Below are 23,040 nucleotides of genomic sequence, written 5' to 3' on the forward strand. Positions count from 1 at the left end.
CCCTCCCCTCTCCTTTTTCTTTCCCACAGGTCTTTTTCCGTTACCCAGAGAACAGTGCAGTGAGAACTTTAGTGTTCCTAGTACTTAATCCTGTATTATTTCCCTATAACATGTTGGCTCTGAATGTTACCTGTTTACTAACTGTCCTAGACTCTTCAGGCTGGTATAAGAATATCTATAAACTGGGTGGCTTATAAACAACACACACTTATTTCTCACAATGCTGGGCACTGAGAATTCCAAGATGCAAGTGTCAGGAGATTTGGTGTCTGGTGAGGGCCTGCTTTTTGGTTCATAGATGGTACTCTCTAGAGGTATCCTCTCATGGGAAAAGGGGCACACAAGTTCCCTTGACCTCTTTTATAAAGGCACTAATTTTATTTATTCACGAGGGCCCTACCCTCATGTCCTAATCACCTTCCTCCTTTTAGGTGCCACGTCTCAATACCATCACGCTGGGGATCATGTTTCAACAGGATTTTTTGGGGACATACAAATGTTTAGATCATACACTAGCTAAAAAGAAAAAAATTACAATTAGATTATCTACCAGTATTGTATATCGGGATCATCTTAGAAGATACTAAAAATACACGTTCCTGAGCCCCATCCCCAAAGGACCTGATTTCTTAAGAGTGAAGCCACCAGTGTGTTAGAGCTGATTTATATCAGTTCCTGAGAGCCAACTATTACATTTCAAGGAATTTTATGAGCTAATTACTAAAAATCATTAAAAATTAAATTGTAGAAACTCGCAATTACATAAATTATATTAAAAACAAAGATAATAAGCATTCAAAACTCATCACTTCCTATTGACTTTACTACACTTTGCTATTACTTATGCTCTTGAGATTATACCTATTACGTCTGTGTGGTGGAGATACTGTATACTGCTGTGCTACTGTGCATCTCTTCCCAAATCCACATGCACTGGGAGCTTGAAATTGGCCATGTCAAAATATTTACACCATGGCAATTGGCAAATACAACCAGGCTTGATTTATTGCCTTGTTGATTGTATAGACAATGATGGATTATATATTAATAATGTAGATTAAACTTAAAGTGTGCCATGCCTTTGGTCACTACATGATGAACAGTATAAAATTGAGGAAATATTCTCCCAATCTTCAAAAACTGTCTTTCAGTTCAGCAAAGAAGTCTCTCACATCATTAGTAAATTATGTGAGATTAAGAAATGATGTTTCATTTTTACTCATTAATGTAAACAAAATTATTATTATTTTTTAAGAGACAAGGTCTTGCTCTGTCATCCAGGCTAGAGCACAGTGGCATAAACTTAGTAACCTCAAGTTTCTGGGCTGTAGCTGTCCTCCTGCTTCAGCCCCCGCTTGTAGTTAAGACTGCAAGTATATGCCATGGTGCCTGGTGAAATTAAAAAAAAAATTTAGAGACAGTGACTCACTATGTTGCCTAGACTGATCTCAAACTCCTGGCCTCAAGTAATCCTTTGATCTGAATAAAAAAATTATTACCCAACATTCAGCTGGAACTATACTTGTTCACTTACTCTAGCCATAGGCTGACTACAGATACAAGAGTTTAGCAAAAGCCAACAAAAGAATTTTTTAAGATTTATTAAATTTATATTAAAGAATATTGGATATATTATTATTTGTAAATTAGGTGCTATACCTTCTTTTATCAGGAATAATTTCTGGGATACCTTTATATAAAGCCCTGGAAACTGCATTTTAAATTAACATCTCACATACTCTTATGAGAGCCACTGTTTTAGTCATTGAACAAAAAGATCAGAATCACTTAATTTAGTCTCCAAAGGTTCTTCCTGATTTTTACTAAAAGCAAGATAGAGAATACGTTCTTTCAAATGCAGAGGCCTATTTTTTTAATTTATAAATTAGTTTTAAAATAGAAGTATATTAACATGCAAAAAACTGGCACACTTTAGGGTATGCAATTTGCTAAGCTTTGACATACATATACCCTAGTGAAACCATCATCACAATTAAGATTGTGAACCTCTCCATGCCCCCTGAAAGTTTTCCAGTACCCCTTCGTAATTCTTTCCTTCCACCCTTTCTCAAGTACCCAATACCCAAGTAACCACTGATCTCCTTTCTGTCACTCTGTGTTAGAGTGTATTTTTCAGAATTTTGTATAACTGAAATCATACACTATGTAACTTTTTGATATGTTTCTTTTTCTCAGCATAATGATTTTGCAACTCATCCATGTTGCTGAGCATCTGAGTAGCTCATTTCATTTTTTGAATGAGTAGTTTCCCATTTTATGAAGGTACCACAACTTCTTTCTTTCTTTAACTGCTAAGGACATTTGGGTTGTTTACAGTTTTTAACCTATTACAAATAACACAGCTCATGATTCAGGGAAGGCAAACTCCAACACTGGAGCTTAGCCCAGGAGGGTTCCTGGCTTCACTCAGGAAAGAATACAAGGGTAGGCAAGGCAGTGGTGTTAGCAAATTTTATTGAAGTGACAGTGTGCAGCAGCAATAAAGGTACAGCTCCTTGTGGAGCAGGGATACCCCATAGGTAATGTGACCAGAGTAGCAGTCCAGAGGCAGGTCTGCACTCATATTTATACCTACTTTTAATAACATGCAAATTGATGGATGGATTATGCAGAAATTTGTTTTTTATTGTATTTGGGCTCTGGAGTACATGTGCATATCCTGCATTCTGCAGGATTGTTGCATAGGTACATACATGGCATGGTGGTTTGGTGTCTCCATCCCCCCCGACCCCATCACCTACATCAGGCATTTCTCCTGGTGTTATCCCTCCCCATCGTCCCCACCTCCCCCTGCTCTCCCTCCCTCCACTCTCCTCCACCCCTCCATCTAGCCCTGTGAGTGTTCTTCCCTTCCCTGTGCCCAAGTGTTCTCATTGTTCATCACTGGCCTATGAGTAAAAACATGTGGTGTTTGGTTTTCTGTTCTTGTGTCAGTTGCTGAGAATGATGGTTTCTAGGTTCATCCATGTCTCTGCAAAGGACACGAACTCATCACTTTTTATGGCTGCATAGTATTCCATGGTATATACGTGCACAATTTTTGTCCAGTCTATCATTGACAGGCATTTGGGTTGGTTCCAGGTCTTTTCTATTGTAAACAGTGCCTCAGTGAACATACGTGAGCATGTGTCTTTATGATGGAACAATTTATAATCCTTTGGTATATACCCAGTAGTGGGATTACTGGGTGAAATGGAATTTCTATTTCTAGATCCTCGAGGAATTGCCACACTGTCTTCCATATGGTTGAACTAATTTACACTCCCACCAACAGTGTAAAAGTGTTCCTGTTTCTCCACATCCTCTCCAGCATCTATTGTATCTAGATTTTTTAATGATCTCCATTCTAACTGGCATGAGATGCTATCTCAATGTAGTTTTGATTTGCATTTCTCTAATGACCAATGATGATGAGCATTTTTCATATGTTTTTTGGCCATATATTTGTTTTCTTTTGAAAAGTGTCTGTTCATATCCTTCATCCACTTTTGAATGGGTTTTCTTTTTCTTGTAAATCTGCTTTAGTTCTTTGTAGATTCTGGATATTAGCCCTTTGTCTGATGGGTAGATTGTGAAATTTTTTCCCCATTCTGTTGTCTGCCAGTTTACTCTAATGATTGTTTCTTTTTCTGTGCAGAAGCTCTTAAGTTTAATTAGGTCCCATTTGTCTATTTTGGCTTCTGTTGCTGTTGCTTTTGGTGTTTTAGTCATGAAGTCCTTTCCTGTGCTTATGTCCTGAATGGTTTTTACCTATGTTTTCTTCCAGGGTTTTTAATGGTGCTGGTTCTTATGTTTAAATCTTTAATCCATCTGGAGTTAATTTTTGTATATGGTGTAAGGAAGGGGTCCAGTTTCAGCTTCCTGCCTATGGCTAGCCAGTTTTCCCAACACCATTTATTAAACAAGGAATCCTTTCCTCCTTGCTTGTTCTTGTCAGGTTTCTCAAAGATCAGATGGTTGTAGATCTGTGGCATTGCTTCCAAGGTCTCTGTTCTGTTCCATTGGTCTATATCTCTGTTTTGGTACCAGTACCATGCTGTTTTGATTACTATAGCCTTGTAGTATAGTTTGAAGTGACATAGCATGATGCCTCCCACTTTGTTCTTTTTGCTTAGGATTGTCTTCGCTATGCAGGCTCTCTTTTGGTTCCATATGGAGTTTAAGGTGGTGTTTTCCAGTTCTGTGAAGAACGTCAATGGTAGCTTGATGGGGATAGCATTGAATCTATAAATTACTTAAGGCATCATGGCCATTTTCACAATATTGATTCTTCCTAAACAAGATCATGGAATGTTTTTCCATCTGTTTGTGTCCTCTCTTATTTCCTTGATCAGTAGTTTGTAGTTCTCCTTGAAGAGAGCTTTTTCCTCCGTTGTTAGTTGTATTTCTAGGTATTTTATCCTCTTCATAGCAATTGTAAATGGGAGTTCACTCATGATTTGGCTCTCTGTCTGTTGTTGGTGTAAAGGAATGCTTGTGATTTCTGCACATTGATTTTGTATCCTGAGAGTTTGCCAAAGTTGGTCAACAGCTTAAAGAGGTTTTGTGCTAAGACGATGGGGTCTTCTAAATATACGATTATGTCATCTGCAAGTAGGGACAGTTTGACTTCTTCTTTTCCTAATCGAATGCCCTTTATTTCTTTTTCTTGCCTAATAGCTATAGCTAGAACTTCCAATACTATGGTTGCATAGGAGGAGTGAGAGAGGGCATCCTTATCCAGTGCCAGTTTTTAAAGGGAATGCTTCTAATTTTTGCCCATTCAGTATGATATTGGCTGTGGGTTTCTCATAAATAGTTTTTATTGTTTTGAGATATGTTCCATCAATACCTAGTTTACTGAGAGTTTTTAGCATAAAGCGCTGTTGAATTTTGTCAAAGGCCTTCTCTGCATCTATTGAGATAATCATGTGGTTTTTTGTTTTTTTGTTCTGTTTATGTGGTGAATTATGTTTACAGACTTGTGTATGTTGAACCTGCCTGCCATCCCTGGGATGAAGCCTGCTTGATAGTGGTGGATATACCTTGTGATGTACTGTTGGATTTGGTTTGCCAGTAGTTTATTGAAGATTTTTGCATCAATGCTCATCATGGATATTGGCTTGTAGTTTTCTTTTTTAGTTGTGTCTCTGCCAGATTTTGGTATCAGGGTGATATTGGTCTTATAGAAAGAGTTAGGGAGGATGCCCTCTTTTTGTATTGTTTGGAATAGTTTCAACAGGAATGGTACCAGCTTCTCTTTGTACATCTGGTAGAATTCAGCTGTGAACCCGTCTGGACCTGGACTCTTTTGGTTGGTAGGCTTTTAATTGTTGCCTCGACTTCAGACCTTGTTATTGGTCTCTTCAGGGTCCCAACTTCTTCTTGGCTTAGTCTTGGGAGTGTGCAAGTGTCCAGGAATTTATCCATTTCTTCCAGATTTACTGGTTTATGTGCATAGACATGTTCATAGTAATCTCTGATAGCAGTTTGTATTGCCCAGGAATCAGTGGTTATCTTTCCTTTATCGTTTTTTTAATTGAATCTATTCAATTCTTCTCTCTTTTCTTTTTTATTAGTCTAGCTAGCAGTCTGTCTATTTTGTTGATCTTTTCAAAAAAACAGCTCCTGGATTTATTGAGCCTCCTTAATAAATTTTTGTTTCTCTGCCTCCTTCAGTTCTGCTCTGATCTTTGTTATTTCTTGTCTTCTGCCTGCTTTTGAGTTTTTTTATCTTGCTCCTCTAGCTCTTTCCATTTTGACAATAGGGTATTGATTTTAGATCTTTACTTGTTTCTCATGTTGGCATTTATTGCTATAAAGTTCCCTCTAGACACTGCTTTAAATGTGTCCCATAGGATCTGGTACATTGTGTCTTCATTCTTGTTGGTTTCAAAGAACATATTTATTTCTGCCTTCATTTCATTGTTTATCCATTCATCATTCAGGAGCAAGTTGTTGAGTTTCCATGTGATTGTGCGGTTTTGAGCGCTTTTCTTAATTCTGAGTTCTAATTTGATTGTGCTGTAGTCTGAGAGACTGTTTGCTATGATTTCTGTTCTTCTGCATTTGCTGAGGAGTGATTTACTTCCAATTATGTGGTCAATTTGGAGTAAGTGCGATGTGGTGGTAAGAAGAATGTGTTTTCTATGGATTTGGGGTGGAGTATCCTATAAATGTCTGTTAGGTGCGCTTGGTCCAAATCTGCATTCAAGTCCTGGATATCCTTGTTGCTTTTCTGTCTCATTGATCTGTCCAATATGGTTAGTGGAGTGTTAAAGTCTCCCACTAGTATTGTGCATGAGTCTAAGCCTCTTTGTAGGTCTTTAAGAACTTGCTTTATGTATCTGGGTGCTCCTGCACTGGGTGCATAAATATTTAGAATAGTTAGCTCTTCTTGTTGGATTGATCCTTTTACCATTATGTAATGCCCTTCTTTGTCTCTTTTGACCTTTGTTGGTTTAAAGCCCATTTTATCAGAGACTAGAATTGCTAACCCTGCTTTTTTTTTTTGCTCTCCATTTGCTTGGTAAATCTTCTTCCATCCCTTTATTTTGAGTCTATGTGAGTCTTTGCATGTGAGATAGATCTCCTGAATACAGCACACTGATGGGTCTTGACTTTTTATACAGTTTGCCAGTCTGTGTCTTTTGATTGGGGTGTTTAGGCCATTTACATTCAATGTTAATATTGTTATTTTTGAATTTGATCCTGCCATTTTGTTACTTCTTGGTGTTTTACCTGTTAATTCACGTGGCTCCTTCATTGTGTCATTATTCTTTACCATTTGGTACGTTTTTGCAGTGGTTGGTACTGGATGTTCCTTTCCCTGTTTAGTACTTCCTTCAGTCGCTCCTATAAGAAAGGTCTTGAAGCAGTGAAATCCCTACACAATTGCTTGTCTGTAAGTATTTTATTTCTCCTTCACTTATGAAGCATAGTTTGGCTGAATATGAAATTCTGGGTTGAAAGTTCTTTTCTTTAAGGATGTTGAATATTGGCCCCCACTCCCTTCTAGCTTGCAGGGTTTCTGCTGTGAGATCTGCTGTGAGTCTGATGGTCTTTCCTTTGTGGGTGACTTGTCCTTTCTCTCTGGCTGTCCTTAGGATTTTTCCCTTCATTTCAACCCTGGTGAATCTGACAACTATGTGCCTTGGGGTTGCTCTTCTTGAGGAATATCTTTGTGGTGTTCTCTGTATTTCCTGGATTTGAATGTTGGCCTGCCTTGTTAGGTTGAGAAAGTTCTCCTGGAGAATATCCTGAAGAGTGTTTTCCACCTTGGATTCATTCTCCTCCATCACATTCAGGTACACCAATCAAGTGTAGATTAGGTTTTTTTCACATAATCCCTTAGTTCTTGGAGGCTTTGTTCATTTTTTTTCACTCTTTTTTCTCTACTCTTGCCTTCTCATTTTATTTCATTGATTGATCTTCTATCTCTGATATCCTTTCTTCTGCTTGATTGATTCAGCTGTTGAAGCTTGTGTATACCTCTCAAAGTTCTTGTGCTATGTTTTTTAGCTCCATCAAGTCTTGTATGTTCTTCTCTAAGCTGGCTATTCTAGTTAGCATTTCGTCTAATCTTTTTTCACAATTCTTAGTTTCTTTGCATTGGGTTAGAATATAGTCTTTTAACCCAGAAAAGTTTGTTATTACCCACCTTCTGAAGCCTGCTTCTGTCAATTCGTCAGATTTATTCCCTTTTTTTGTTCCCTTGATGGTGAGGAGTTCTGTTATTTCATGGTTTCATCCTTTTTGCAGTGTTTTTTCCCCATCTTCATGGATTTATCTCCCTTTAATCTTGGAAGTTGGTGATTTCAGGAGTCTCTGAGTTGACATTTTTTTCTGTTGAGGTTGGAACTGTATATTTTTTTGGCCTTTAGAGGGCGTTGCTGGGCTCTCTCGGATTCAGTCAGGTTGTTGGCAGGGGGCGGTGGTGGTCCTTCCCGTCTTCCCAATGGCGTCTCTCCTTCCCCAGCTGGATCTTCCTGGTTGGGGTCAAGCTGGTGTATCTGCTACCAAGCTGTCTAGCGAGGGCTCCATTTTGAGTTCTGTGGAGGTGAGGCCTGCCAGGCCTTATGGTCTGTTTCCCTGCTTTCAACTCTGCCTCTCTCTGTGGGTCGGTTGGTCCTGCTGGCGTTAGTCCCACCCAGGTTCCTGTGACAACTTGCCGCACCCATCAGGAGCCACTGCTCAGATTTGCATCGACTACCCACAGCACCCCACCATTTGGCAGGGCTCTCATGGACCATGGGTTGCAGGAGGGATGAGGTAAGCACAGGACCCGAAATAGAGCACCCAGGGGGTTAAGTCCCCTGACCCTCTGAGCCGGCTGCACGTTTCAGGTGGGTACATGCCCTGCCCCCATCTTGATTTGCCCCCCTGGGCAGCTCTTTCCCTGTGGCTCCTTCCCTGGGCCTAATTTCAGTGCCCTATCAGTCCCACAGAAATGAACCTGGCACCTCATTTGGGATCGTGAAGTCTCATTCTGTGTCTCATTCTCTGGGAACTCCATTCCGGTGCTGCCTTCTCTTGGCCATCTTGGTGCCACCACCCCGCCCCCTGCCCCTCCCCACCCCGCCCCACCACCGTATTGTGCAGAAATTTTTAGAAAATGGGTGGTAACTTCTGGGCAATTGGATTGTTGCCATGGAAGGGGGTATAACTTCTGGATGTTGCCATGATAGTGGTATACTGACATCGCACACTGGTAGGCGTGTCTAATGGAAAGCTGCTTCTGCTCCATCCCTGTTTTAGCTAATCCTCAACTCAGTCCAGTGTCCAAGCCCCCCATTTCTGTGTTAAGTCCCACCTCCTGAGTCAAGTCTTTCCTCTTACCTCACTATGAACATTTGTTTTTAAATTTTTATATGGAAATGGGCCAGGTGTGGTGGCTCATGCCTGTAATGGCTGAACTTTGGGAGGCCCAAGGAGGGTGGATCACAAGGCCAGGAGATCGAGACCATCCTGGCTAACATGGTGAAACTCTGTCTCTACTGAAAATACAAAAAATTAGCTGGGCATACACCTGTAGTCCCAGCTACTTGGGAGGCTGAGGCAGGAGAATTGCTTCAATCTGGGAGGTGGAGGTTGCAGTGAGCCGAGATCTTGCCACTGCACTCCAGCCTAGGCGACAGAGCCAAACTCTGTTTCAAATATTTATATATATATAATATGGAAATTTATTTCCATTTCTCTTAGGTAAATACCTAGGAGTAGAATGGCTGGGTCATATGGGTTGATATGTGTCTAACTTTTTAAGAAACTGTCAATCTGTTTTCCAAAATGGCAGAAATCAATTTTTCCCTGTCTCCCTCCTTTCCTTTCTTCCTTGTTTCTTTCCTACCCCCCACACCCCAGCAACTTATTTCCTTCTTTCTTTTTTTATGGTGAGAAAATATGAGTGATTAAGATTTTCATGAGAGCACTCCAAGCAAGCTAGTAATGCAACATAATTTACATCATTTAAATAATTAACATTTATTTAGTAGGAGTGGGAAAAAGTTTATGGTAATGAACATTACACAGAGTCACTTAATTTACTTCATTGGCTGATGATGAATTTGTTTAAATTTGTTTTCCATTTTTCAGCAGTTCTGGTTTGCACTTCCATTTTCTTTTGTGAGTTTCTGAACCAGACAACACCTTGGGAGGTGTATTAAGGGGTTTAACATTTTGGATAATAAAAGATTCACTCACTTCTGTAAGGATGCCATACATTATTTGGTTTTAGAATTTCAGTTGAAGCCAACAAATTACTACTTAGCATGTATACATGGCCAAAATAGTCAACAGAGTGTTTGTTGTGGGTGAGGAGAGGGTGTTTGTCTTTCAACTCCAAAATGTCTATTTCAAGAGTAGTGAGACAATTACATTTTACTTGGTATAGCTGGGGCTGTATTTCCAACTTATTTTAGTGTTTCCGTTTACAGTTTCCTTTTATAGATTGTTGCTGTGAGAAGCTGCCTGGCAGACCTCTGTGTCTATCTGCCTCTGAATGTTCCCTTTGAAGAAAGAGAACCTAAAAGCTAAGACTAGGTATGCTATTATTACACAAGTAGACTTTTCAGAACCCCTAATCTAAACTAGCATAGCTTCAGTTAATTGCCAGTTAATTGTAAGTAGAAATTCAGAGCTGCATCAAAGCATCTGCAAGGACCTGCCCACAGGGAACCCTGACCAGAAAACGTTTTTCGTTTGAGGGTGACAGCTTCTGACTTATTTCAAGATATGGTGTTATTTCCCACATTTTCTTGGAATGAGTTGGTTGGTGGCAGAACTGGAAGAGACGATGACCCCAGCTATGCTGATGCTTGCTCAAGTTTCAGCTAGCCCTCCAAGGAGGAGTTGGCTCTGGCAAACCCTTCCATCCTTAGGGAAAGAAGCAACATGTGCAAATTCTCCCAGAGTTCATGGACCAATGTCCAATTCTTTGATGACTCTGCAATGTGGTATTATTAAAATTTGTTTTTGTTATTTTATGTGTAATCACCATATTACTCTGAAAAATATAACTTTTCATATAGCAATAAGAGTTTGTTATCCGCCCCCAACACCAAGCCTTTTCCCAGGTGTTATTTTCCAATGCATTGCAGAAGTTATGTAAAAGTCTTCAAAAAGCCCTTTATCAGCAAGGAAACAGTCTATCTTTCTCTGCCCAATTAAGATAAAAGCTGTATCTGAAGGGAAGCACTGTTTTTAGGTCCTGGGACTGGTTGTCTTCCAAGATGCTAGTAAAAAAGAAAAAAAAAATAGGAAGGACAAGTTTCTGTTCTGTGAGAAGGAAAAGAAACAAACAAAAGCTTCTTTTAGTTCTGTCAACACTGTTTGTATGACTCTAGTTATTGGCTTAATAAAATGAGAGTACACAAATGATGCTAATTATCACCCCAATTAGAGTGCAAAACATGATATGACGTGATTAAAGAATGAAGCAAGTGACTGAAGGAGTAGATGCATTCATTAATTGCCATCTCACCGGCCTTTCCATTGTGATACTTCCTCTCCCTTCCTGACCACACATAGGACAACATAGGAGCACTGCACTGGGAGTCAGGTGGACAAATCCCAATTCTCAATTTGTTTTTAGAAGAATATTAGAGATCAGTGGTTTCCTACACAAAGGACCCATTTTTATTATTTCTGCCCTGTAAATAGGATGTTTTGAAGAATATTATTAGATATCTCTTTCATCTCAGACCATAAGGTATGGGAACCCCAGGTGTGTTCGAAGGCTGACCTGGGTTTGAATCCTGATCTCGTGGCTTACTAGCTGTAGGACCTTGGGAATGCTCTATAACCTCTTTAAGCCTCAGTTTCTCTATGGAGTTGTAACAAGTATATGAGTATATTTATGGTTTAGAGCAGTGGTCCCCAACCTTTTTGGCACCAGGAACTGGTTTGGTGGAAGACATTTTTTCCACGGGATTGGGGTGGGGGATGAAACCTTTCCACCTCAGATTATTAGGTATTAGTTAGGTTCTCATAAACAGCTCACAAACTAGATCCCATGCATGCACAGTTCCCGATAGGATTTGTGCTTCTATGAGAATCTAATGCCACCGCCAATCTGACAGGAGACTGAGCTCAGGAGGTCATGCTCGCTTGCCTGTTGCTCACCTCCTGCTGTGTGGCCCACCTCCTAACAGGCCATGAACTGGTATTGGTTTGCAGTCTGGGGCTTGGGAACCTCTGGCTTAGAGCAGTGCCTGGAACATGGTGAAAGTGAAACCCCACAATAATAATGATATGATGATGATGATACGATTATTACTGCTATTATCATTTGAACTAACCAAGGAGAAGAGTTGGCCTTTCTTAGAATTGACTAGTAGTCCCTCCAACACGCCTGAAAGAATATAGGTAACTGTGGTTTGAGTGACGTTGCCGTATTGTTTAAGGATGTGTAGGAGTGTGCAATAGGAGTTTGGGTGCAGAGGTACTATTTTTCACGTTGCAGAGGTCTATACTAATTTTTCTTGGGCTTTCAATGTCAGAGAAGGGTTAAGGAGTTAGAGTAGTGGGCAAGAAGGGGTCAAGGTGGAGATCAGGTATTCAGGGATTCAAAGCAGATACCAGAGGGAGACTCGTATCTGCAGAAAACCATGTCCAACCATTAAAACTCCCTGTAAAACGAAGTTGTTACTGTGAGAAGGTGCAGTTGGTGGCCTGCAGATACTCAGGGCAGGTCCAGACAGGGTGAGCCCATCCTGCTCCATGAACTGGCTGTGGTTCCTAACAGAGGGCACCATATTTGCTTAGGACAAACTCAGGTCTCTGTCATTGCTGACTGCAGATTAAAGGTCTTGAGAGTCTATAACTGCAGGAGTGGGAAGAGAAGGGCCCATGACTTTTTCCCATTTTTATTAACATTATTTTTCTATTCCATCTCTGGTCCGTCCATATTTTAACCAAATATTTACTGTCATTTAAGTCTAATAAATGTACCTGATATCTGATGGTTGTGATGCTAAAACACAGTCAGAATAGGTAAATATGTAGATACATATGCACTGTTGCCTGCTTAAATCCTGGCTCAGTTCAAGTCTGGCTGTGGTTGGTTTCTAGGCCAAAAAACCTGACGGTATGCTGGACACTTTGTGCAGTGACTGGGTCCCCATTCACATCCCAAAGTGTCCTATGATGTCAACAGTGAATCAGCATAGGCTTACTGTGAAATGTCAGTGTAACCATAGATATTTTATATGATTATAGTAAAAAAAACAGAGAAACTTTAATATTTACTTAGCCTATGCAGCAGCATTGTGGGTGAATATACCTCTTCTGTTGGGTTTTTGAAATGCTGATGAGGGCTCATATATAGCTAAAGCTACTTCTTGACAAACTCGATGGATACTACAGAATTTTACACATGGAACCATTACTCACCTCCAGAAACACTCTGATCACTAAGACATCTCCCTTTGCTGGTGTGGCTTTCCCACCATTCCTTCCAGCATCCTTTACAGAATCCTTGAATGTAGGGGTCTCCAATCTCTAGGCCATGGACTAGTATTGGTCTGTGGCCTGTTAGGAACTGGGATGCACAGGAGGAGGCGAGTGGCAGGTGAGTGAGCAATGAATGCTTCATCTGTATTTACAGCTACTCCCCATCACTCACATTACTGCCTGAACTCCACCTCCTATTAGATCAACAGCAGCAACTGATTCTCATAGGAGCTCGAACCCTATTGTGAACTGCACATGTGAGGGATCTAGGCTGTGAGCTCCTTATGAGAATCTAATGCCCAATGATCTGTCATTGTCTCTCATCACCCCCAGAGGGAATATCTAACTGCAAGAAAACAAGCTCAGGGCTCCCACTGATTCTACATTATGGTGAATTGTCTGTTTATTTCATTTTTTATTACCGTGTAATAATAACAGAAAAAAGTAGACAATAAATGTAATGTGCTTGCATCATCTCGAAATCACCTCTGCCCCTGCGGTCTGTGGAAAAATTGTCTTCCATGAAACCTGTCCCTGGTGCCAAAGAAGTTAGAGACCACTGCTCAAATGCTTCCTGGATTGTGCTCTCAGCCAACACCTCTCACAGGATCTACTCTCTCTAGTTGGTCTTTTCATTCTGATTATTTAAACAATTATATTTTTGTACATGGAGGACCTCCATTCTGACTAGATCTCTAGTTCCAGCCTGTCCTCAGTTCCAGATCTCTATTTCCAGTTGATAACCAGACTTCTCTTCTGGGATATCCCACGGATTCCATCAAGGCTCAGGCATTTTTCACATTGGTTTCTCCTGTTGGCTTAAACCAATCATAGTTTATCTCCCTACCCCTACTCAAAGCTGGGGCAGTGTTGATTTTCCCTTTTAGGGCCTCATGGAGATGGTCTCTCTCTGAGCAAAATTAGGGCTCTTCCAGCAAGAAAGAAAGACTGTTAATTAAGCAATTGACAGCATCTGTCCACATATACAGATTTGCACCCTACTAAAATTCATATAATTTTTTTCTCTGGCATTCAAAGTTCCCCTTATCTAACTCAGAACACTTTTAGAGTCTTGCCTTTCTTCCTAAACATCACCCATGTTCTGGTCATTTTGGATCCTGTCCTTTGGATCAGGACATGCCCAGGACTTGCCCATCTCTGCTTCAGTTACCTCTTGGGTGCCACCTCATATTTTCTCTGCCCATCCAAATCCTACTTACCTTTCAAGATCTTGCTCAAAAGCCACTACTGGCTGGGTGCAGTGGCTCATGCTGCTAATCTCAGCACTTTGGGAGGCCAAGGCAGGTGGATCACTTGAGGTTAGGAGTTCATGACCAGCCTGACCAACATAGTGAAACCCCATCTCTACTAAAAATACAAAAATTAGCTGGATGTGGTAGTGGGTGCCTGTAATCTCTGCAACTCAGGAGGCAGAGGCATCAGTTTGATCCTGGAGGCGGAGGTTGCAGTGAGCTGAGACTGCACCATTGCACTCCATCCTGGGTGACAGAATGAGACTCTGTCTCAAAACAAAAAACAAACAAAAAAGCCATTTCTGACATGAAGCCATGTATGGGCAACTCAGAGATCTCTCTTTTTTCTCCTTTTTATCCCTATAATATATTTTCAGTCTTTTCCACTAGATTTTAGGTTTCTTGATAAAGACTACCTATGCTTAGCTATTTTTGTGGTTCCCACTGTGCTGGGCACACAGTAATTGCCTAACTTACTGTTGCTGGATGAATACTGATTTGACTAGAAGATTTTCTGGTTGTGTTTACAGAAAAAGCCAAACATGTCTCATAGAGCAAGGGAGGCATTACTGACATCATCTGGTTTGAAGGCCAAGTTCCTCCTTAATGGCACATGTATGGCTCTATACAGTGAATCCCCTCTGTGAAACAGGAAAGGAAATACCCTTGTTTCTGAAATTGGCAAAGCTTGCTTCCTACATTATCACCTTTGCCCACGTCCTTTTCTTTTCTTGGTGGATAAGCCACTTGTTGCTTTTCTTTTTCTTATTTTTGGACCTATTGATTCTGACTGTACTCACCCTTCCCTTCCTCAGGCTATTTTCCCTGTTCAGTGTTAATATTTTATACAGTAGCTCTTTTAATATGCTTGAGTATACCTTTATGCATCCTATTTCTACTGTTGGTAATAAAGATTCTTGTAATAGTGTGTGTTGTTGAAATATATTCTCTTATTAATGGAGAGTTTATCATAGTGTTTATAGTGTGTTTACCATAGCAAAAGGGCACAGAGGAAGTTACGAAAGTGGGACAGGATTTGGTAGATATTGACTTAAGTGATAAATATCTACTTTTTAAAAAGATGCTAAAAAATCCTGGAAAGAAACAACAGTAATAATTCAAATAACCTATCCATCAGTATTTAAAAATTAGAGGTGGAGTAAAGGTTAGAAGACCTTTCTCTAAAATACTGAGTTTTGAGTTATCAAAGGGAAACTATTTGAAAACTAGTTTTCCAATTTGTAAATAAAGGCCTGGGTGAGCTAGATATGCACATTGGTGAATTGGTGCAATTACTGTAGAGATAAATGACACTGTTTTCAGCAGATCTGGATTTTATGTCAGGCAGATGCAGACCAGATCTAGATTAACCTCTGCTGCCCCACTCATCTTGTTTTCTATACTAGTTCCCTCTGCAACCCTTTTGTTCTCTTCTACAGATTGGAGAAGTGAGGATGGTGAGTAGACAGAAGTAGAATGGAAAAGTCAACCCATAAAGCACCTGATGTACTAGATGACCCTTTTTTTTTTTGAGATGGAGTCTTACTCTGTTGCTAAGGCTAGAGTGACCTCAGCTCACTGCAAACTCCACCGCCCGGGTTCAAGTGATTCTTCTGCCTTAGCCTCCCAAGTAGCTGGGATTCCAGGCATGCACCATCACACCTGGCTAATTTTTATATTTTTAGTAGAGATGGGGTTTCACCATGTTGCCCAGACTGGTCTTGAACTCCTGACTTCAGGTGATCCACCTGCCTTAGCTTCCCAAAGTACTGGGATTACAGTCATGAGCCACCGTGTCTGGCCTGTGCTAGATGACTTTTACGTGAGATCTCAGTTATGCAGTTGCAAGTGTTGCACCCAAGAGCTGTGCCCGTTGTGCCATTTGGAAAAGAAAGCTTGGCAATGGTGCAGTGAGAAGGATGCATGTTCCCCTTTAGTCGTCCTCCTGGACTCGATGCATGTTGCCCCTTTCGTCCTTCTCCTGGACTGATCTGGAGAGAAACAGCAGGAACAAGGAAGAGTGTAAGTCTGAAAACAGTAGAAAGCAACTTACTTATTTTGATATGTATATTTAAAGGTGTTAATGCAAAACAGCCAGGAGAAGTTAAAAGCATCCCCCTTTCAGTCAGCAATATTAACAAAGCCCCTACTATGTTTGAGTTATGCTTGTGGAATGAGGTCTTGAACATGTGTCATCTTTTTTTTCTAGATCTAGAAAAGCAGAGTTGACCACTCCAGGTCAAACATTATTTATTTTACTCATTTAAAATAAAAATTTATTTAGAAATATATTTTATATTTTCATGTTCCTTAAGTAGACCATGTGGAATATAATTAGATCCTATCTTAATGACTTAACACCTACAATAGTACTGTCTGGCCAGTATTTATGCTTGGGTCCAACAAGCCTCTTCCACCTAATGAGCAATCTCTAACTACACAGCACATTTACTGTGATCTAAGAAATCAGATAACCCTGATTATTAGAACTATATTTAAAGTAAGAGTCAACATGACATGAGTATGTCTCTTCGAAAATAATGTAATTGAATTTTAATGAATGAGTTTCCCAACTGCTCTTTCAGCTACTGAATGGCTCTGGGTCAAAGTTCTCAAGGATCCTGGTGAGGCTAAGAAGTCTAACCTTGAAGTGTGTGAAATATTTCTGTACTTAAAACTTAATACCTATTCAAATATATTTGAAACAAGGTATTAAAGATATTAAATGTATTGAACATATCTTGCATTTTATAAATGTAAAAGTTTGCCACTTTATATATTGTTTTAGAATATATTTTTATATGGGCTGCCATATAAAAATGATGCCATGATACCATATATTTTATTCCAATTTTTCCCCACGGAGGTAAAATCACTAACATCATGACTTGACTTATTTCCATAACTTTCTATATATTTTCTTACTGTTACTACATTATCAGCACAATATTAAGGTACACGTATAATGTCCTTGTAAATTAAAATAACATATTTGATTCCCAAATCAGGTTTATGAAAAATGTTTAATCACATATATATATATATTTTTGAGATGAAGTCTTGCTCTGTCACCAGGATGGAGTACAGTGGTCTGGTCCTAGCTCAGTGCAACCTCTGCTTCCTGGGTGCAAGTGATTCTCTTGCCTCAGCCTCCTGAGAAGCTGGGACTACAGGCATATGCCACCATGCCCAGCTAATTTTTGAATTTTTAGTAAAGACACAGTTTCACTATGTTGGCCAGGATGATCTCCATCTCCTGACCTCATGATCTGCCTGTCTCAGCCTCCCAAAGTGCTGGGATTACAGGCGTGGACCCACTGCACCTGGCCTAACCATGTAGCTGGAGTGCAGTGGTGTGAGCTCAGTTCACTGCAACCTCCCCTTCCAGGGTTCAAGCAATTCTTATTCCTCAGTCTCTTGAGTAACTGGGAGTAAAGGTGCCTGCCACCATGCATGGCTAATTTTTGTATTTTTAAAGTAGAGGCAGGGTTTCATCATGTTGGCCATGCTGATCTTGAACTCCTGACCTCAGATGATTCACCAGCCTCAGTCTCTCAAAGCGTTGGGATTACCAGTGTGAGCTACCATGCCCTGCCTTTTTTTTTTTTTTTTAGTAATTATGATTATTATTTTAAAGAGTCTCTCTCTCTTGCCCAGACTAGAGCATAGTGGTGTGATCTTGGCTCACTTCAGCCTCAGCCTCCTGGGCTCAAGCAATCTTCCCTTCTTGGCCTCTCGAGTAGCTGGGACTCTGGCATGTGCCACCATACCCAGCTAAATTTAAAAAAATATATTTTTTGTAGGGATGGGGTTTCACTATGTTGCCTAGGCTGGTCTCGAACTCCTGGCCTCAAGCAATTTTCCAGCCTCAGCCTCCCAACATGCTGGAATTACAGACGGGAGCCACCATGCCTGACTATAAGTCTTAAAAAGTGGTTTTTACATGTGGGTTTCTTGTTCAACCTGATTATTCTTCTCCTTTGATCTTTGAGGTCTAAAGGAACACATCCTTCTATTAGGTTCACTAATTTAATTCTGCTAGGCATCGTTAGGGCACTGGAGCTGCAGAGATGAGCTGGCCATTCTTTTCCCTTATACTCTGCTGCCTTTTCTAATGATGGACACTAGGGACCATCTATACTGCTTGATACTAGTGGCTCCCAGAGGGATAATCCAAAGGCTCTACTTACCTACTTTCTTTTTTTACATATCTACTTTCTTTTTTTCCAGAAAAAAATATATCTTTTCTCACATTATATTACTTAGTTTCATAGTTTTATCACCTTTTCTGTTCTCTTACCATTTCATATATTATTGTCAAAATTTATGGGCTCACCGAAACCTTAGCTGGAATTGGCTTTATGAGTTGATATTTATTGATATATACTGATATGACACCTATTATTACATACATTGCCATGCTTTTATATTACTATCCAAATGGAAAAAAAAATTGGAAATGGTAACAAGGTACTGTTATAAGTTATAAGCCCCTAAAAGAGTAGTCAATTCTGAAGTGATCCTCCCTCTTTTTTTTTTTTTTTTTTTGATGGAATCTCATTCTGTCACCCAAGCTGGAGTGCAGTGGCACGGTCTCAGCTTACTGCAACCTTCACCTCTCCAGTTCAAATGATTCTACTGCCTCAGCCTCTCGAGTAGCTGGGATTACAGGCATGCACCACCACACCAGGCTAATATTTTTAGTAGAGACAGGGTTTTGTCATGTTGGCCAGGCTGGTCTTGAACTCCTGACCTCAGGTGATCACCCACCTTGGCCTCCAAAAGTGCTGGGATTATAGGTGTGAACCACCCCGCCCCGGCCTCTGCCTCTTTCTTTTAGATAACAGCTATAGAGCCAATTGCGGCAACAAGGGTGCCTCTTCCACCACCCCCAAGCCTGTCCACATAGTCTAGAATCTGAGTCCAACTGTGTGCGTCTATGCTGGGCCATGGCAGCCCCTACTCAACTTTTCTGAGCTGTTCTCCAGACCAGATTCCATCCTGAAACTATATTTTATAATTCTGGAGATATCACTGAGCAGAAAGATGGGCAATGCTTCGAGAGAGGAAAGAAAATCAATGCTTTGACAACACACTTGCCAATATAGGAAGGTGTGGGAATGCTTTGCTGGCAGTGAGAAGGCTCTGAAGAGGTTACTGGGTTACCCAAAGAGTGCTTGACTATGAACGTTCTAACCTTCATACAACTCATAACTAACTACAGCCTCCATGTGCTGCCCTCCATCTGCAAAGTGGGGATTGTCATGATTTGCCTTACGAGGATGCTGTGCGATAATGGGGGAAGGAGTCTTGTACCTATATATGTGTGTATGTATGCTGTGTTAAGTATTTATTATGTCTATTATCATGCAGCATTTTGGGCCAGCAGGAGAATAGACATTTTTCATTCATTTGGTAAACACCCACTTCTTCCCTGTTTTCCAAGTCTCAATTGAATTACAGTGGGGATATTAGGTCATAAGGGTGAGTAGTTCACTCAGGAGTGTGGAGTGGGGACAGATCCATCTGGGGAGTCAAGGTAGGAAGCAGGGCTTGCTTCAGGGAGGCTTCCTGCAGGTAAGCAGGAGCTTAATGGGAACCAAGCTGCTTCAAGATGTGCCTATAGCCTCCCGACTGCCTGCCCTGTGCCCACATAAAGTCTGGTGCGCTGGAATCTCCCAGATGGAGGTTTGAGCATTTCCATGGCCAGGCAGTAGAAGAAGCATTGCCTCAGGAGTCATAGCACTGGTTTCCAGCTCTGGTTCTGCAGTGGCTCAGCCCTGGGGCCTCTGCAAGTTGCTTAACTGCATCTGCAGGTGATGACCTCTTCCAGTCTAACACTGACTCCTCCTGAGTCTCCCGCAATTACACTGAAAATTGGGGATCATATTTCCCAACTCCCTCTCCCAAAGAGATGCGCTGGAGCACTTACAGATGAAAGGGTACCTGTGGCCCTGGAGGGTGTGTGCCTGTGTGTGCTGGCGGTGGCGGTGGATCTTTTATTATTCAACACTCCACTTGCCTGCATTTTAGCCCTTCCTTTTCCACTTCTCTCCTGGCCTCCCAGTGGCCGTCAGGGGTCCCTGCAGACGTCGCTTATCCACAGCTGTGGGGTCTGAGAGTTAAAGGGGTTCCTGACCTTCGCTGTAAGTAAAAGCTCCCTAGGGAAGGCGTTATAGCCGACCAGGGCAGCAGAGACCGCGACTAAAGCATTTATTCCCCGAAGTGCAATTTACAAAGTTTTTGCATCGAAGTCGGCGCTCGGCTGGGAGGGCAGCCAGGGGAACAGAGCGGGTGGCGTAGGGGGATGGGGAATTGTGTCCTGCAAGAAGGACCCCATGGAGACTGGACACCTCTCTCCTGGGCCACGGGCCACGCCATATTGTCCTAGTCTCTAAATTTCGGTTCTCGGTGACCAGTCACGCGTAAACCGCTCCTGGTGTCGGAGCGCGGCCCCTTCCGAGAGTGACAGGCTTCTGCCAGGGCGCTCCGCTCCGACGGGCGCAGGAGCGCACTGCAGAGGGGCTGTGGGGGACGCGGCTTGCCACGGCCAAGTACGACCCCAGCCTGGCCCTGGCCGTCTCCGCTGGACCCACCCCGCGGTGGGGCGCTGGGCTTGGCCGCGGTTGCGCCCGCCCGCCCGCCCGCCGCCGCTCCCCGCCCCCGGGGTCCCTGGAGGCTCCACGGCTGCCAGAGCTGGAGGTGGAGCCGAGTCCGTGGCGGTCGCGCAGGAGAGAAAGTTCGGCGGCGGCGGCGGCAGTGGCTGGAGCCAGGCCGGGCAGCCTGCAGAGCGGCTCGGGTGAGTCGGGTTTTCTTCCCCGTCGCCCGGGTGCTGTGCGCCGCGCGGGGGCGTCGGTGGCGCCGGCGGATCCCTACAGCCCCGCGCGTCTCGCTCGCGCCCGACCCGCGACCTCGGGGTGGCTCGTGCAGCCCTGAAGAACGGCGCCGCGCCCGGCCTCACTGCCGCTGCCCGCCGGGGGCCAGGGCACGGGCAGGGACCAGGGAGTGGCTTGGCAGGCGGAGGGCGAGGCGCCTCCAGGTGGACGCGTGAGGACGCGGAGGGGGCTTCCAGGGAGGGTCTGGGGCCGCTGCACGCCCGGGGTGGGTTTGGCTTCACCAGCCTTTCTCCTGGCCTTCCGCTGTCTAATTACTTTCTGCAAAACCCACTGAAAAGTAGCCTTTCCACGTGCCGCCTGGCGACTGTGGTTACTGTATTATTGTGGCTGGGATGGAGAGGGTGGAGGGGGCGTGACGAGGGTGGCCGGTGGGCAACGTGCTTTCTGCCCTGGACCGGGGACTTGGGGGATGTGGCTGAGGGTCATCGCTGTCCGAGGATGCCCAGGGGATGTGCGATCGGTGGGCAGAAGCTGTGCGAGGGCAAGATCTTGGGGTGGGGTGGGGGTGGGGGGCGGGGAGGAGAGAAGTAGGAAGCGGAGGCAAAGTTGTTTGTTTCCTTCGCACTTCCTGCACCTGCACTCCGGTTCGAGATTTTGAAGTTATCTTTTCATCGATGAGCAAAGAGTGGTGAGAAAGGAAGAGATGTTAATAGCACGGTGCCTGCCAAAACAGTGAGCCTCGGGAAATACTCATAAATGAAATGCTAATAAAAAGGATAGTGTGGTTAAATTTCACGAACTCCACTTTTATTCTGATTTCAAAGCCTTGGCGCAGTTTTTACTTAATGTCATTAGATACATCTAGATAATAAAGATAAGGAACTGTTCTTTCACGTTTTAAAACTAGAAATTTAAATTTAATTCTGCAGGATTTCTTGGATTTGTTGACATTATTCCTACAAGAAAATCAAATTACCTTGGTGTTACTTGCAACAGTGAGCATTAATAACCCCTGTGCAGTGCTGAAATGCTGCTAACTGGAGGGAGAAAGGTCCTTTAAACTTGGAAATAGCTGCGCAGAAAGGCAAGATGAAATTTTACATAAGCCTTAGGCAGAAAAGGCAACTTGAACATGTGTAATAGTGCATAATACACAAGGGACTTGGTGTTGGGCTCCCAGAAGATGTCAATTCCTAGAAAGCAAGAGATGGGCCATACCCATAGTAAGATCACCACACATATTTAATCATTTGTCTGCCTTGAGCTACCACACTATATGTACTCCACATAATACGATATCAAAATAATGTAATCCTGTTCATCTTTGTGTGCTAAATCTCATATGTCTATTTGTAAAAGGTATTAGTGGGATTCAAAGCAGAATCTCCAACATTTGGATTCATCCGTTTACATTACAGTACAGTGAGCTTGTGCTTTGCTGTTCCAGAGACCTGAGCTCCAGGCGGCTTCTTCCACTTATTAACTGTATGACCTCGGGCAAGTTACCTACCCTTTCCCAGCGTTGGTGTCCTAATTTGTAAAATGCCAATAATACTCTTCACCTTATGGAAATGTTTAGCAGGAGAAAATTACATTTGGGAACTTATCCTAGTGCCCCGAGCACAGAGTATGCACCTCGTAAATGTTGTCTTTTATTTTTTGTCTTTCTTTACATTTAGGGATCCTCAACTCCAGCATCTTTGAACATTTAAATTTGTTTTAATTCCTACTTCTTCATAACCCTACTTTCCAATTATTTATCCATTAATTATTTACTGAAGAATCTCAGATGCCACCCAATATGGGTGTTAAAAATGAGGAGTTGATACTTTGGGGCAATAGTTTAGTTTTTTCTTGTGTCTTCCTAAGAATCCATCATAAATTAGATCATATGATGATGAATGGTACTTACCAATCTTTGTATTGCCCTAGCTGTGTTCTTAATGCCATTTTATTACAGTAAAAAGAAATAACAGTAAAGTCTGCAAGGGTCCTTATCTTTT

The 23,040-nt window shown here is 42.1% G+C and overlaps 1 protein-coding gene across 4 annotated transcripts in view; it reads left to right on the forward strand.

The window, feature by feature from the left end:
• Window positions 1–20,288: 20,288 nt before the first annotated feature.
• CSGALNACT1 (chondroitin sulfate N-acetylgalactosaminyltransferase 1) overlaps window positions 20,289–23,040 on the forward strand; it is a 364,064-nt gene continuing 361,312 nt past the window's right edge. For 2 of the 4 annotated variants that reach the window (XM_008979204.4, XM_035270113.3), the window contains exon 1: window positions 20,912–21,000. The gene's annotated coding sequence lies outside the window, so the exon portion shown is untranslated. Of the gene's footprint in view, window positions 20,348–20,911; window positions 21,303–23,040 lie in introns of those variants that run through there. The other 2 variants (XM_035270112.3, XM_054243779.2) reach the window with 2 other exon arrangements.

Source organism: Callithrix jacchus, chromosome 13, assembly GCF_049354715.1.
Source record: "Callithrix jacchus isolate 240 chromosome 13, calJac240_pri, whole genome shotgun sequence".
In the NCBI taxonomy this organism is placed as follows: domain Eukaryota; kingdom Metazoa; phylum Chordata; class Mammalia; order Primates; family Cebidae; genus Callithrix; species Callithrix jacchus.